Source organism: Eptatretus burgeri, chromosome 7 (assembly GCF_056783735.1).
Source record: "Eptatretus burgeri isolate ZD-2024b chromosome 7, Ebu_testis_v1, whole genome shotgun sequence".
NCBI classification, from domain to species: domain Eukaryota; kingdom Metazoa; phylum Chordata; class Myxini; order Myxiniformes; family Myxinidae; genus Eptatretus; species Eptatretus burgeri.
This window is the reverse complement of record NC_140967.1, coordinates 24,337,510-24,352,346: the sequence shown is the minus strand read 5'-3', so window position 1 is coordinate 24,352,346 and position 14,837 is coordinate 24,337,510. Positions and strand designations below refer to the sequence as shown.

Here is a 14,837-nt window from a genome sequence, read left to right as displayed (position 1 = left end):
TTGTAAAATATCATTTCAATTTGATGTTAACCCACTTGAACTTCAAAAAATATGGCTCCGCAAACTAGTAGAGCTGCACATCATGAAAGGCTCAGGTCTCTTGTTTTAACTAATGAGTAGTCTTCATCCAGGAATGTGCAGGCACGGTGTTCAGTATCGTCTCAAGGGACAGGTAGATCACACGACTGCAATATGCAAACGGTGAGACCATTTGGTGATACAATGATACAATGGTGAGACGGAATATATATATCATTTACATCATGGCAATGATCATCAAGGTTATGGTTGAAACGACATTTGGTCTCACGAACCGTAAGTCAGATTCTTATCATTTCCTCATATCCCTCCACTTTGGGAGGATACTTAACAGATGGAACACGGCACACAAATTCCCTGGACGAAAAGTTTAAACGATGCACCCTTGCCTTGCCTACTGGGCAGCTTTACCGGTTGAACAATGGATGGAAATCGACAAGAATTGATGTGGATTCCTCTTCCCATTTTCTCCCTGTTTTCTCCTTTGAGTCGGTCCTTATTTTAATTCTTATCCTTTTTTATATTTACTATTTGATTATGTTATTATTTTGTATTTATTATATACAGTACGAGCAAATACCACACGTCGCTTCACTGATGGGAATACCAATAGAGGGGGAGGAGGGAAATTTAACCCCCTGGGGATCTTTGTCTGGTCGAGGGTTAAACAAGACCATCACCTCCACTCTCAACACAGAGCGCCGTTTCCTGTGTGGCTTGAACTGTGTCTTCCTGAACCACATTGTAGGGACAACCAACTGAAGTACAAATCAATGACTGGGAGATTGCAGGTACGGGAGGGCAGAATGCAGTCATTGCTGATATGTTTGTTTCTCTTCTGGTCTTGCGTTTTGATGTTTGGGAGTTTCTGCTTCTCTTTTTTTTTATACCAAGTCGAGGCTCATGAAAGAGCTGAAGCACAGAAACATATAACAAGGCAGGAGACAAGAGGGGCGAGAGAGGGAAGCATATAATAATAGTGGGGAACAAAGACAACAGGAGATCTGTGGAAGGGAGAGGGATGCGGGTGGGGCACATGGGGAAAACAAGATGGTGCTGCAGGAACTTTCATGAAGGAAAACAGGGAATTTGAAGGAGGTAGGTTTGGGGTGGATTAACAGGGAAGATTTTGGATGGGGGAAGATAAGAGATGGTGGTGAACAGCTGTTTTGAAGACCCAAAGGGATGAGTGGGATTGAAGAGAGTGAGGGAATTGGTTCCAGAGGCAGGAAAAAAAGAGGAATGAAAGAGTGAAGGTGAGCAGTGATTCTTCATTTTGGCAGTTTCACCAGAAGGGGTTTTTTTTGGTGGACCTTGAATGCCCTTGAGGAAGTACGGGGGGTCAGATCACAGACAAAGCAGGGGGTGGCAAGGCCTAAGAGGAGACAGTAGAAGACAGCCAGACCACTGACCTGCCTCCCGTGAGAGCTTGAGAGATCCAAAGACTCAGCTTCATCGTGGGAGATCCCAATGGTCCTAAAAGCCTTGGTTTCCACAGCGTGAAGTCGAGCTAGGTGTGAGGCAGGAGCACCACCGCAGAGGGGGGGAGCAGTACTCCATCATACTGTGGATGAAAGCTTTGTACATGGTCAGGAGCTCAGGTGTGCCAAGGAAGGACTTTGCATGACAGAGGATGCCCAGTTGCTGACTAGCTTTGGAGGCCAGCTTGGAGATGTGGTTTTCTCAGGAAAGATCATGGCAGATGGTGAGACCCAAAACCTTTAATGAATGGACTTCTTCAAGAGGATTGTTGAGAAAGTAGATAGGGGGGGGGGGGGTTCCAGACGGTCCTTTTGTTGGAGAGACATGGTGAGAGTGATTTGTCAGGATTGAATGACATATTCCAAGTGTTTGACCAGCTTGTGATTTTATCCAGGTCTGCAGAGAGTGAAGAGGCTGCTGCCTGTCAACCAGAGGGTGAGAGATGGGACAGCATAGGGTAGAGTCATCAGCAAAGAGATAAAGGGGATTCGCCAGGGAATCTGACAGATCATTGTTGACAACCAGAAAAAGCACAGGCCCAGAATACTGCCTTGAGGAACTCCAGCCTGAACGGGAAGAGGAGATGAGACTATTCCATTAAGAGCCACACGTTGACTGCGACAGCAGAGGAAGTCCACGAGCCATGAGCAGAGAGTGCCTTAGATACCATAAGAAGAGTGTTTGGTGAGCAGGGCAGGATGCCAGACCATATCGAAAACTCGCGATGTATCTAGGGAGATGGCTCTGAACTCATATTTGGCATTTAGGACCTCCATCCATTGTTGGGAAAGCAGAAGTAGCATTTCCAGGATTGAGTGATCTGGCCTAAATCCAAATTGATGGTCAGAAATCAAACCATTAGAGAAGAGGTAAGATTTGATGTTGGAAGCGATGATGGATTCCATGACCTTGCTGATGATTGAGAGCAGGCTGATTGGTCTACAGTTGCAGGGATCACTTTTTGCACCTTTTTATGTAGGGTGGTAATGTATGCTGATTTCCAAGCAGATGCAGATGACCTTGAGAAAATGAGAGTGAATAGAACAGAGAGAGGGTAAGAAAGAGCAGCAGAGCAGGTTTTTAGAACACGAGGGCTGATGCCGTCTGGACCAGTTGCAGAATCTGAGTCGAGGTTTGACAGCAAGCTCTCCACCTTGTCAGGAGAAAACAACACATCGTCCAGGGACAGCTGGTTGCGATTGGATAAGGTGGGTACAAAAAGCGATGGGTTTGGGACACAAAATTTAGAAGCAAACACAGAGTTTCGGCATTCAGCCTTTTCACGTGCAGTGTCATCTGTGCAGCCATTTGAGGTAAGGGAGGGGATAGAGGGGAAACATACACCAGAAACAGACTTAACTAGATGCCACCAGGATTTGGAGGAGGGAGACAGGTTTGAGAGTTCAGACTTGAAATGAGAAAGATGTTGCTTTCTGACTCTCCTAAGGGTAGACACACACTTGTTCAGAGCTTTTTGGAAGGAAATTAGATTGCCTTCACTCGGATTTGCCTTCCATGAGGTGAATGCAAGTTGTTTCAGGACAATTGCCTCACCTCAAGCTTCATTGTACCATGGGCCGGAGGAAGGCTATGACAACTGAAGACGAGATGGGATAAATCTGCATGAGAGAGAGCAAGTTTCTTTGAAATAATTTCCAGGATGAGTTGATGTCGGAGAAAGTAGAAATGGTAGACTAGTCTGGATGTTTGATGGCTGCTTGATGACCCTGCCAGTCGGTGCTGAGGTGGTTCTCTAATAACAGCTTGAGAGATGACCACTTTAATGAGCAAGTCGTCAGATGAACCGATTGGAGTAGAAGAACTCCAATCCAAAAGAACTCCAATTTCAAAGGGAGGAGTGGGAAATTGGTCAAAATCAAATCCAGAAGAGATGGAGTAGGTACATCTGAGATCGGGAAGTTGACAGATTGAGTCAGTCCCAATGAGTCGCAGAAGTCCTTTGCTGAAGTGCCATGGCAGGTGAGGGAGGTACCCACACTCAGCCAACAGGCATGGTGACAGTTGAAGTCACCGCATATGAGAAAGCGAGAGTTCGGATGAGAGGATAGAAGTTGGTCCATGTTTTCGGCGAGCGAGATGTAAATGGAGTCATCACTGTTTGGTGGTGGTAAAACGTACAGATAACCAAGAAGTGGAAGGGTAGTATGAGGGAGGAGAGGTGGAGGAAGTGAGAGTTGTTGACAGTTGATGACAGATTGTAGAAGAGCTAGGGGAGAGGGTCGGATGGGGAGGAGGACAAAGGTCTTTGTAGTGAATGGATGAGTAGCAGTGTGGAGTAATAAGAGAGGGGGCAAAGGGAAATGGGAGATTGGAGGAGGTCAAGGAATGAGCTGGAAGAGAGAGGTTGGGTGAAGGAGGAAGCTTTGTTGATGTGAATGGGGCCAGCTTTGAGAAGGGGGAGTGAGGGGTGAGATTTCAAAGGGAGGAGTGAGAGGGAAGAATTGAGAGAGAAAGGTGTGGGGAAGCTTTTGAGAAAGGTGTGGGGGAAGCTTTTGAGAAAGGTGTGGGGGAAGCTTGGAGGGGGAAGAGAGAGAAGTTTGCTTTGAAGAGGGAGGAGGCAGTTGATTTGTGAGGGAGGGGTGAAAGGGTAGCTTTGAGGGAGTGGGGAGACGATGAGAGCATGCACGGCCATGGGGGATGAGGGAGAGGGGAGGGGTGGGGAGAGGGGAGGGGTGGGGAGAGGGGAGGGGTGGGGAGAGGGGAAGGATGAGACTGGGTAGAGGTATTGTGGAGATATGAGCAGGTGGGGGGAGGAACAAAAATTGAGTTGGTGGGAAGAGGGGGAAGTGTGATGACAATTGAGAGCGAAGGAAGAGGGGGAGGCTGCTTTGAGAAGGGGGATTGGGGAGGGAGATTTGAAATGAAGGGGCAAGGGGGAGATTTGAAGGGGAGGAGGTGCGAGGGGAGAGATTTTAAGGGGAGGGGTGAGGGAGGAGAATTGAGGGAGAAGGTGTGAGGGGAGCTTTTGAGAAGTACGAGGGGGAAACTTGGGAGGAAAGAGAGTAAAGTTTACTTTGAAGAGGGAGGTGGCGGCTGAATAGAGAGGGTGTGGTGAGGGGAAGCTTTGAGAGGGAGGGGAGATGAGAGCAGGCATGGTCATGGAGGAGGAGGGAGAAGGGAGGAGTGGGGAGAGGGGAAGATGAGACTGGGTAGTGGTATGGTCACGTCACGTGGTTACGTGGGGTAGAAGGTAAGAAGGCAAAAGGTTTTTTTTTGTTGTATGTACTTTTTTATATTTTAAGACAAGAAATGGAGGGTATAGTGGGGAAGGATAGAAGGAGGATGGAGGGAAAAGTGGTGAAAATAAAAACTGATGGTAACTAAGGTGTAAAAGGGCACTTGGTAGAGTGCATATTTCCGCCACGTAATGCCTGATTCAGGAGAACATATTTGGCCAAATACATTTTTGAAATATCATGCTATATAATCGTTTTTAGCCCTATCTCTCAATGGTGGAGAATCAATTAAAAAATTAATAATTCTCGTATCCAGATCCGGATGTCGATCTTCACCAAAATCGAATCAGTTCTTCCTTCTCACATACCCAACCTTTTCACCAAGTTTCATCCGAATCCGTCCACAACTTTTTGAGACATCGTGCTACATATCGTTTTTGGCCACATCTCTCAATGGTGAAGAATCACTTTAAAAATTCTGGTCGTCAGATCCGGATCTTCATCAATATCTAATCAGTTTGTCTTTGTCACACACCCAACCTGCCCAAATTTCATTCATATCCGTCAACAATTTTTTGAGATATCCTGCACACAGACATACAACCAAACAGACAAACAAACACAGACAGACAGAGAGGGGTGAAAACATAACCTCCTTCGCCTTCGGTGGCAGAGGTAATAAGGAGAAAATACAAAAAAAATGATCGTGCCACATTGGCGGGAAGTCGGGTAGTCCTCAGGGAAACCCGATATGACAAGACCGACGAAAACTCACCCAACAGCACAGATTTTGAAACAAAACCGAATTGGAACACACAGTCAACATGGAGGCAACAAAATAAACATTTAAAACGTGACAAACAACAACCGGAAACTTATCTTTGAGAAAGTTGGCAGAGACGCCCTGAGAGAACCAATCGTTGCCTCAAAAATCAGAACCAGAAGTGATTTTTGTTATTCCTTTTGTTTTCTTCTTCTTTTTCGACTTCTATCTTCCTTATTTATCTTCCCATCCTTCTGCTTTTCTTCTTCTTGCATCTTCCTACTTCTATTTGCCTCTCCTTCCTTTCTTCGTTCTTATCTTTTTTCATTGTTCTTCTGTCTTCCTCGTTCTTCTGTGTCCTTCTTTCTGTCTTTCTTCTCTTTCTGCCTTCTTCCTCGGCTCTGAGGATTTCACACATTTTATCACAGTGTTTAATTTTTTTTTTAATCCTTTTTAGAGCTTCAGGATAGACATTGTTGCATGCATGGTAGCACGACTCACTCCGAACCCCAACTCTCTGTCTACCCACTCCGCCTACTCATAAAAGCAAAAGGGCATTCTCACATGGATCATTCCAAATTTAATATTGTATCACCACAATCACCGAGTTTGAAGTTGTATCACTTGGAACCTCCTTATAATTACTCATCAATAAATGACTATCTCAGTATTCTGGTTTATTTTGTGTTACTTACAGTGAATAAAGAGTTTTTAACCATGTTTGGTGAAAATAAATAATTATAATAAAACCTGCTTTTGATTCCTACCAACCCGCATTTCGTCATCTCGAGCTTGCCATGTGTCGTGTCAAAATCTGCCCTGAGGGATGAATTCATTGATTATCCCCGAAATAAGTCATGGTCGAGATGTTTATCCTCGTTGCCATGTAATGAATCTGGGGTGTGTTCAGTTACCAAGTTTCTTGTGGAATTCTCGTCATGTGGCTTAATAGAGCAGGAACTTGGTGACTTTTATTCAACATGGAAGGTGCAGATGTTTAAGGGTGCTAGTGGTGTAGAGTAGGGTTGGCAGATCCCAGAAACCAACTTCTTAAGTTGCGCCCGTGGTGGGTGTGGTAGGTGGCGCCACCCAAATCCAAGATGGCTGTTTCGATATAGGCTGAAACCAATATTGTCATACATCAAGTAATACTAGGCCGATTCCAATGATCGGTATGCATTCTGATAGTTTTGGGTATGCCCAATATAATGGAGAGGGTGTCATTATCATCCAAGGTCAATGTCATGAGATAAAGGTCAATATCACAGTTTTTGGTCAATTTTATGCCTGTTTGACCTTGACCATTTGATTCAAGGTCAAATCTGATGACATGAAATGATTCCCCATACATGATTTCCTATTAGTGCCCAATACATACCTAAGCTCTCAGACAAGTATTTAAATAGTTATAGGTATATTAAATAAGCTATAAATCGATTTGGGATCACCCCCCCCCCCCCCCCCCCGTATGTCATGTGACAAATTTCTGACAAATTCAAGTGTCATGCAGAGTTCCAGCAACTTGGCAACAACAAATAAGGTAAGATTTTGAACATTTTAAAGACTTTCAACATGAAATAATGTATAAATATAATGCATAACAGTACCAAGAGCATGTATAACTAACAAAATGGAATGTTTTTATGAGGAAATAAGAAATCTAAGGCAAAATAGATCGGAAATTTGACTATTTTTGGACTAAAGGGGGAATTCCTCCATTTATGGAAATGGGTCCCCCGCCCCCTTTTTAAATAGCCCCTGTAATGTTTTAAATATTGGTCTGAGGGCTTAGGCATGTATTCGGCATTAATCGGAAATCATGTATGGGGAATCATTTCATGCCATCAGATTTGACCTTGAATCAAGGGGTCAAGGTCAAACAGCCATAAGCATTAGCATTTTCACAAATGGCTGGAGGTTCGCTGACTGACCCGGACATAGAAATCCTTTAGATATATACAGCTCAGATGTATGGGGCGAAGGGAAAAGTCATGTCACTGAATTACCATCGCTATAATGTCTTTGAAAAGGCGTATGGACCAAAAGCTAGATCTCGGAATGCACTAGCAAAGCTGAAGGGAATTGATGGTTGCATGATTCCTCCCTGCGAATCAGAAGTTTCCCAACACATAAAACGGTCATCATTTGTAGCAAAGATGTGGGCCAATGCTGATTTATCAGAATTAAATTAGCATCCATCTTCAAATGATGGCTGGAGTTGCATGAAGAGCAGTATGAAATAATTTGGTTTGATGGTCAACAGCTTCCAGAGTCACTGGTTCCAGAGGAAGAGGATCACTCACATCAAGAAAGCTCTGATGATGACCTCAATGTGTCTTCATCAGATGAAGACGGTCTATCCTCAGATGAAGACTAACTCTGATAACAAAACAATACCATTCATTGAACTTAAACCAACCCTGTCAGTATAAAAACAGAATTTTCTCAATGTGGGTTTTATTTTAATTAGTCAATTATGCATATCCATAGTGGTGATAGATAAAATAGATCCCTAAATTTATAGAAAGTGGTAGATTCGTTTGAAATGTATATATGCATGGTGGTGGTAAATAGGTGAGGTTATATATAGAAACAGATTGTAGTGGGGCATTGTCATGCAAACCATAACAATTAACAATTTGTTTCTTTTCCAGAAAAATTCATGCAGGTGGTCAAAATAAATTTATTTGAAAATTATTTTTTTTTCTTCTTTTTTAAGACTCACATTTTCCAATCAGAACACATTTTTGATGAGTACGAAATTATATAAAATGCCAAGTCACTAGATCTACACTTTGTGATAATGACTGAATGTAATGGTTACAAATGAACTATATATGTAAAATCTGCCATACCTATAAATCTAATTCACCTTGTTCTTGAGTAAGTTTTCCACCACAAATCCTATTCTTCAGGCCCTCGCCCACTGGCCATATCTGCCCCTGACCAGCCCCCCGACCGGCCCACTCGAACTGCCCCACCGACCTGCCCGACCTGGGCCGACTGCCACATCTGGCAGGTCGGGGGCAGGTTTGGCAGGTGGGAGGCCAGTCCTCTTCCCTCTCCTTCCTCTTCCCCTCTCCTCCTCCCAGGCTCTACTCCCGGCCTCTCCTCATCCCAGCCTCTTCTCCCTCTTTCCTCCTTGCTCTTCACCCCCTTTCCTCCCCCATCCCTCCTCCCCCTCTCCTCATCCTGGCCTCTCCTCATCCTGGCCTCTCCTCATCCTGGCCTTTCCTCATCCTGGCCTCTCCTCATCCCGGCCTCTCCTCTCCCTTTCCTCCTCCCTCTCCTCTCCCTTTCCTCCTCGCCTCCAAGAGAGGGGAGAAGAAGGCATGAGGAGAAGGGGAGAAGAGGGCATGAGGAGAGGCCCAAAGGAGAGGGTTAATGACACCCGACCTACCAAACCAACCCCACAATTTTGATCATGTTGAAAACTCGACGACCGCATCCGAGCATAGTTGACTGTCCCAGACCAGATGCTCGGGCGGGGGGGGGGGCAGTTCGGGTGGGCCGGTCAGGTGCAGGTTGGGGGTCAATCGGGTCAGTGAGCGTGGACATTAAGGTTATATTTTTTCATTCAATGTACTTATCCCTGTCAAATGACACTGGATTGGTATTTGCACTTTAGGCACTAATAGGAAATCATGTTTGGGGAATCATTTCATGTCACCAGATTTGACCTTGAATCAAAGGGTCAAGGTCAAACAGGCATAAAATTGACCAAAAACTGTGATATTGACCTTTATCTCATGACATTGACCTTGGATGATAATGACACCCTCTCCATTATATTGGGCATACCCAAAACTATCAGAATGCATACCGATCATTGGAATCGGCCTAGTATTACTTGATGTATGACAATATTGGTTTTAGCCTATATCGAAACAGCCATCTTGAATTTGGGTGGCGCCACCTACCACACCCACCACTGGCGCAACTTAAGAATTGGGTTTCTGGGATCTGCCAACCCTACTCTACACCACTGGCACCCTTAAACATCTGCACCTTCCATGTTGAATGAAAGTCACCTTGCTCCTGGACTATAAGCACTGCATTCAAAACTGTTGATAAGGAACGGCTGGCTTGGTAAGCACTAGCTAGCTGCTTGGTTACTGAACACACCCTTGAACATATAAACCACACAGTACATACAAAATTTAAATTAAACACTTCAAATATTAATTACTAGCAAATACCACCTGTCGCTTTACTGATGAGAATACTAAGAGAAAAAAGGGGGGGCAGAGGAAGAGGTGGAGAGAGAGTGGTGGGAGAGGGAGAGAAGAGAGAGGCGAGGGGTGCTGGGGGAGCGAGCAGGGGAGTGGGGAGAGTGAGGAGTGGGGAAGAGGGGGAGAGTGGGGAAGGGGGAGGGGAGTGGGGAGAGTGAAGAGCGGGAAAGAGGGAGAGGAGTGAGGATGGGATGCAAAAGGGGGGAGGGCGAGCAAGTGGGGGAGACCGATGCCTCAGTACACGTTGCTATACACTCCGGGAGGGAGCGGGTGTGAAAAGGGGGGTGGGGGGGAGAGAGAGAGAGACAGAGAGACAGAGAGACAGAGAGACAGAGAGACAGAGAGACAGAGAGACAGAGAGACAGAGACAGACACAGACATGGGGAAAGAGTGGAGGAGAGAGATAGAGATAGACAAGGAGGGGGGATGGAGAGTGATGCTTCACCCCATGTTGCTATGCACTCCAGGAGGGAGGGGATGCAAGGAGGGGGTGCGAGTGAGAGAAATAGTGAGGAAGGGGGGAGAGAGAGTAGATGAGGGAGAGCGGAGAAAGGGGGAGGGAGAGAGAGAGAGGAGAGAGAGGGAGAGTGATGCCCCATCACATGTTGCTATACACTCTGGGAGGAAGGGGTGCAAGTGAGAGAAAGAGAGAGAGGAGTGGAGGCAACGCCCCACCACTCGTCGCTATACACTCCGTGAGGGAGGGGGTGCAAGGAGGAGGATGGGAGCAAGAGAAAGAGAGATGAGGGAGGGGGTGCAAGGAGGAGGATGGGCGTAAGAGAAAGAGAGATGAGGGAGCGAGGAAGGGGAAAAGTGAGGAAGGAGGGAGAGGAAGGAAGTGGGTGGGGGGGGGAAGAGTGACCCCTCAAAAGTTAAGTGGAAATTTTTCAGAGTAAATGAATTAAAATATTATTACAATATTTTTTCCAATTCTGTCTTGAATTTGTTGTTCACGTATCCCGTTGTTTTCGTCATTCAAAGGTGAGGCATTTTTGGTCAAGCCGAAACAAAATGGCAGCTTAAGACCCCTGTAAGGGAGCACAGGCTGACCAAGGATAAGCCTGTTTTTATTTTTTCATGATGAGCACCCCTTTAATTATTTTCAAAAGGAGTGTTTAAATTTACATATATATCCAGTTTTCATTAATGCACTCCCTTGGAGTTCCCTTAGTATGAATGCAAAGTTTTCATGGTTTTTGAGTTATGGAGGAGACACACTGACACACACACACTGACACACACACACACACACACACACACACACACACACACACACACACACACAATTATTTATGTAGATTATTATTATTATTTGTACAACTTTCCAAAGTTGTTTTAGTTTATTTAGATGGCATCCTTTTTTTCGCTTATTATTGTTTCCCTATTTTCACTTTTGTCACACTCCCAGTCCCCTTGACCTTTAATCCTTGAACCTTGACCCTCCTTGTCAAAATAAGTCATTCTCACCTCCCCTTACTCCCTGATCCTTCTATCCCATGCACCTCTACTCATTCCCACTCTATATCAGCTCTTGCTCCTCGCCCATCTCCCTCTTTTGCTCCGATGAAAGGTTCATGTTTGAAACGTCAGCTTCTTCTTGCTTCCCACAGTGGTTAGCATACCTCGATCAATGTCAGGTTGATTTCATCCATTGTTGTACCTGTCTGCCGATGCAAATTGATATGAGCCTCCACCAGCTGACTCATTATTCCATCTGAAGCTGCACTTGTTGGTGGTGCATTCGTTTTTGAATGTGGATCTTCCCAAGTACAAGCAGTATTGTACCCTCTCTGACATATATAAATGATAAATCATCAGTGGCCAAGGACTTGCTTTTGGCTTTTACTCACCTTAATTTGTTTTTGTTACCTGGTCATGCGATTTAATGTCTCTGGAATTTTCACCTATTTTTTGAAGGAAAAGCATTTTATTACAACCTCCTAGAATATTATGATTGCCGTACAAATTAGGGAGAAAAGACTAAAATAACGAAAAGGGCTGATCAGGAAGTCTAAGAGTTCATAAAACAGCTTACCTCATGCAGTCTTGAGAAAAAGGACATGGGACTTTATTGGAAGAACAAGAAGAAGAATATCGAAGATTCCCCACATTCAGTGTGAGTGGAAAATTTGATTTGTCGAGATTGCTTACAATTTTGCCAAAGTACTGCTGAATTGAAGATTTTTTTGAAGTGCAAAAAGGCAATTTGTGTTCTACAATGTTCAAATATATAATTCAATTGAAATAAAACAAAAGTTTTAAAGGCTAGTGAAAAAAAAACAAAAAAAACATTGAATCAGAAGTTTACCGCCATTTACACTATCTTATTTAACACATTAAATTAGTTATTTGTGCCAATTGTTTTTTGTTTCCTTTATAATAATATGTTCTCTTCCAAGGAACCTTGACACAGGAGGAGGCCATTTGGCCCATGAAAACCTGTGCTATTATTACAAAGCTTGGGTTGTTTGTCCAAGCTCCAACCTTTTTAAATGATGAGTGTCAAGCAAGGAAGCAGCATGTACCATTTTTAATGTTTTCAGTATGACTCGGCCAGGGTTCAAACAACTAACCTTCCAGACTCAGAGCAGACGATCTAACCATTAAGCCACCGAGGTTGGTGAATGGTGTTGCTAAAAACAGGAAATTTCCTATTTGAAATGATTTCCAATTTTGTTTGACTGCCAGACGCATGCGTGCTTGCGACGAGATGCCATACAATTTGCCAAATTCAGAGCCAAAGTATTGCTAAACTGCAGGTTCGTGCTCTGATTCATGTCCTGTAGTGTTCAAATATATATCATTCAATTGAGATTAAGTTGTGCCTCAATCGTAGACTGACAGACAGAGTGAACCAATTTGTGCTGCGTGCGTGGGGTAACCATTGCAGATCAATGTGAGAAACTGACACACCTTGCACAGACAGGAATATGTTTATAGAGCTTCCTTACCTTACAAAAAGTTGGCTTTGTACTGCTTCCTAACCTTACACATGGATGAGTTTGTGCTTCCTCACCTTACAGATGGATAAGTTTATGGGACTTTCTCACCTTACAGATGGATAAGTTTATGGGACTTTCTCACCTTACGGATGGATAAGTTTATGGGACCTCTTAACCTTACTGATGAAGTTTATGGGGCTTCCTATATGGGTGCTGGCTAACTTGCTTTGCCAGATACTGGATTATTACCTCTGCCACCGAAGGTGGACGTTTTCATCCCTGTCTGTTTGTCTATCTGTGAGAAGGATATCCCAAACAGTTACGAATGGATTCGGACAAAATTTATTTGACAGGTTGTGTGTGTGACAAAGACGAATTGATTAGATTTTGGTGAAGATCTTAATTTGGATCCAGCTGTGAGAATTTTTTAAGTGATTCGTCACCATTAAGTGAAGGGGCCAAAAATGATACATAGCATGATATTTCCAAAATTTGTGGATGGTTATGCCAAAAACATGTGGATGCGTTGGGTAGGTGAAAAGAGCAAGCCAATTAGATTTTGGTTACGGTATGGATGCAGATCCGGCTTATGAGTCGGATACAAAATATAAATTGTTCAGCCTGGTGGAGGTATGTGCTCTACCGAGGGCCATTCTCGTGTTATGCATGCAGCCATCTTGTTGATGAGATAGTCTCAAAAAACTTTCAGCGTCGTCGCATTGTTTTCCAACACCAAACCTTGTCGGTTGTTATTTTGATTAAAGGATGACTCGCACTGTAATTCAAAACCCAAGAAGAGCATTTGTTTATTGGCTTATATGATTATCTTCATGTTTTTGTTATTTTGTTTGAATAACTAGAAACCCTAAAGAAGTGGCTTGGGGGGTGGTGGAAAAAAAAAAAGATAAAGGCCTTTACTTGTGATGCAATTAAGGCTTCTGAAGCGTCACTCGTAATACCCTTTCCCACCACCACCACCGGGAGCAGGTAGCAGTGGCTACACTGTACACATTTATGTAGAAAATTTGTGTCAGCCCCACATTGTAACCCCTGCAGAGGGCAGGGCAAGCCAAGTAACTACAACCTTTGCCTTATGACCCTTAGTTCCCCTGCAAGTTTGGTTGAGATTGGACAAGTACCGTATTTTCTGGTGTATAATCCGCACTTTTTTATCGGCAAAAAAGTTAAAGGTTGGGGTTGCGGTTAATGTATGGGTATAGAAAAAAATCAGTCTTAAAAACAATCAATGCTGAATTTCAATTATATTCCAAATGAACACGTTTTTTTTTTTTAGCAGTCAGAGCTGCTGTTAAGCTAAATCTCTCCATTTAAATTTTGAAAATCAGTTCAGGTGAAGAGTTTGTACAGCGTTTTGTTAACCATGTGCGGAAATTAAATAAATTTTAAAAACTGGAGATGCCTGAAGTGTAGATGCTTGGCGTATATAGAGCCTTGCGGCTCTGAAAACACCATTAAACACAAAAGAACAACACCTGGTCTCACATCAAAAGAAGAATTATTCACGACAGCCAGAGTTCTTGGTGAGGACACTTGCAGATCGAATGTATAATAACTTTATTAACACTCCAAATATAGCAAACAAATAAAACAACAGCGAGAGCATCCTTCACGTTAAGCCGAGCACCGAACCTCTCGTAACCCACTCTCAGCTACACCCATTTTTTGTCCTGCATCCATGAGGGGGAAAACACACCAGTTACGCTCAATGGGTGAATGGATGCTATCCGGTCTCTGGAGGGAAAGGACCACTACAAGTTTAATTAAATAACGGAGCACCCACCTCAAATAAGCTTGCACGCAATGTGACAATCAACACTACTGGTCACCAGAAGGACCAATTCACCATCATGATCGTCTGCACCGCAGACGGTGGCAAGCTTCCTGTGTTTGTTGTGTTGAAGAGGAAAACTGCCTAAAGACAAATTTCCAGTTGGCATCATTGTTCATGCATAGCAGAAGGGGTGGATGGACAAGGGACTGTTCCAGGACTGAGTGTGCACAGTCTGGAGTAGCAGGCCGGATGGCGGTCTCTCCCGATGATGGGGCATGTTTGGCCTGTATGTGTTCATTTGACACAAGGGTCTGACTGGATAATGAGTGGGGAAAAGGCTTACGCCAAGAGTGGAAGGATCATCAAGGTGTGGATCGTCAAGGTGTGGAT

General features: G+C 44.0%; 1 protein-coding gene across 2 annotated transcripts in view; it reads left to right on the top strand.

Annotated features, from left to right (window-relative positions):
- Positions 1 to 14,837, top strand: part of LOC147022834 (ryanodine receptor 2-like) — a 717,656-nt gene that overhangs the window by 606,782 nt on the left and 96,037 nt on the right. The gene's annotated exons all lie outside the window — the stretch shown is intronic.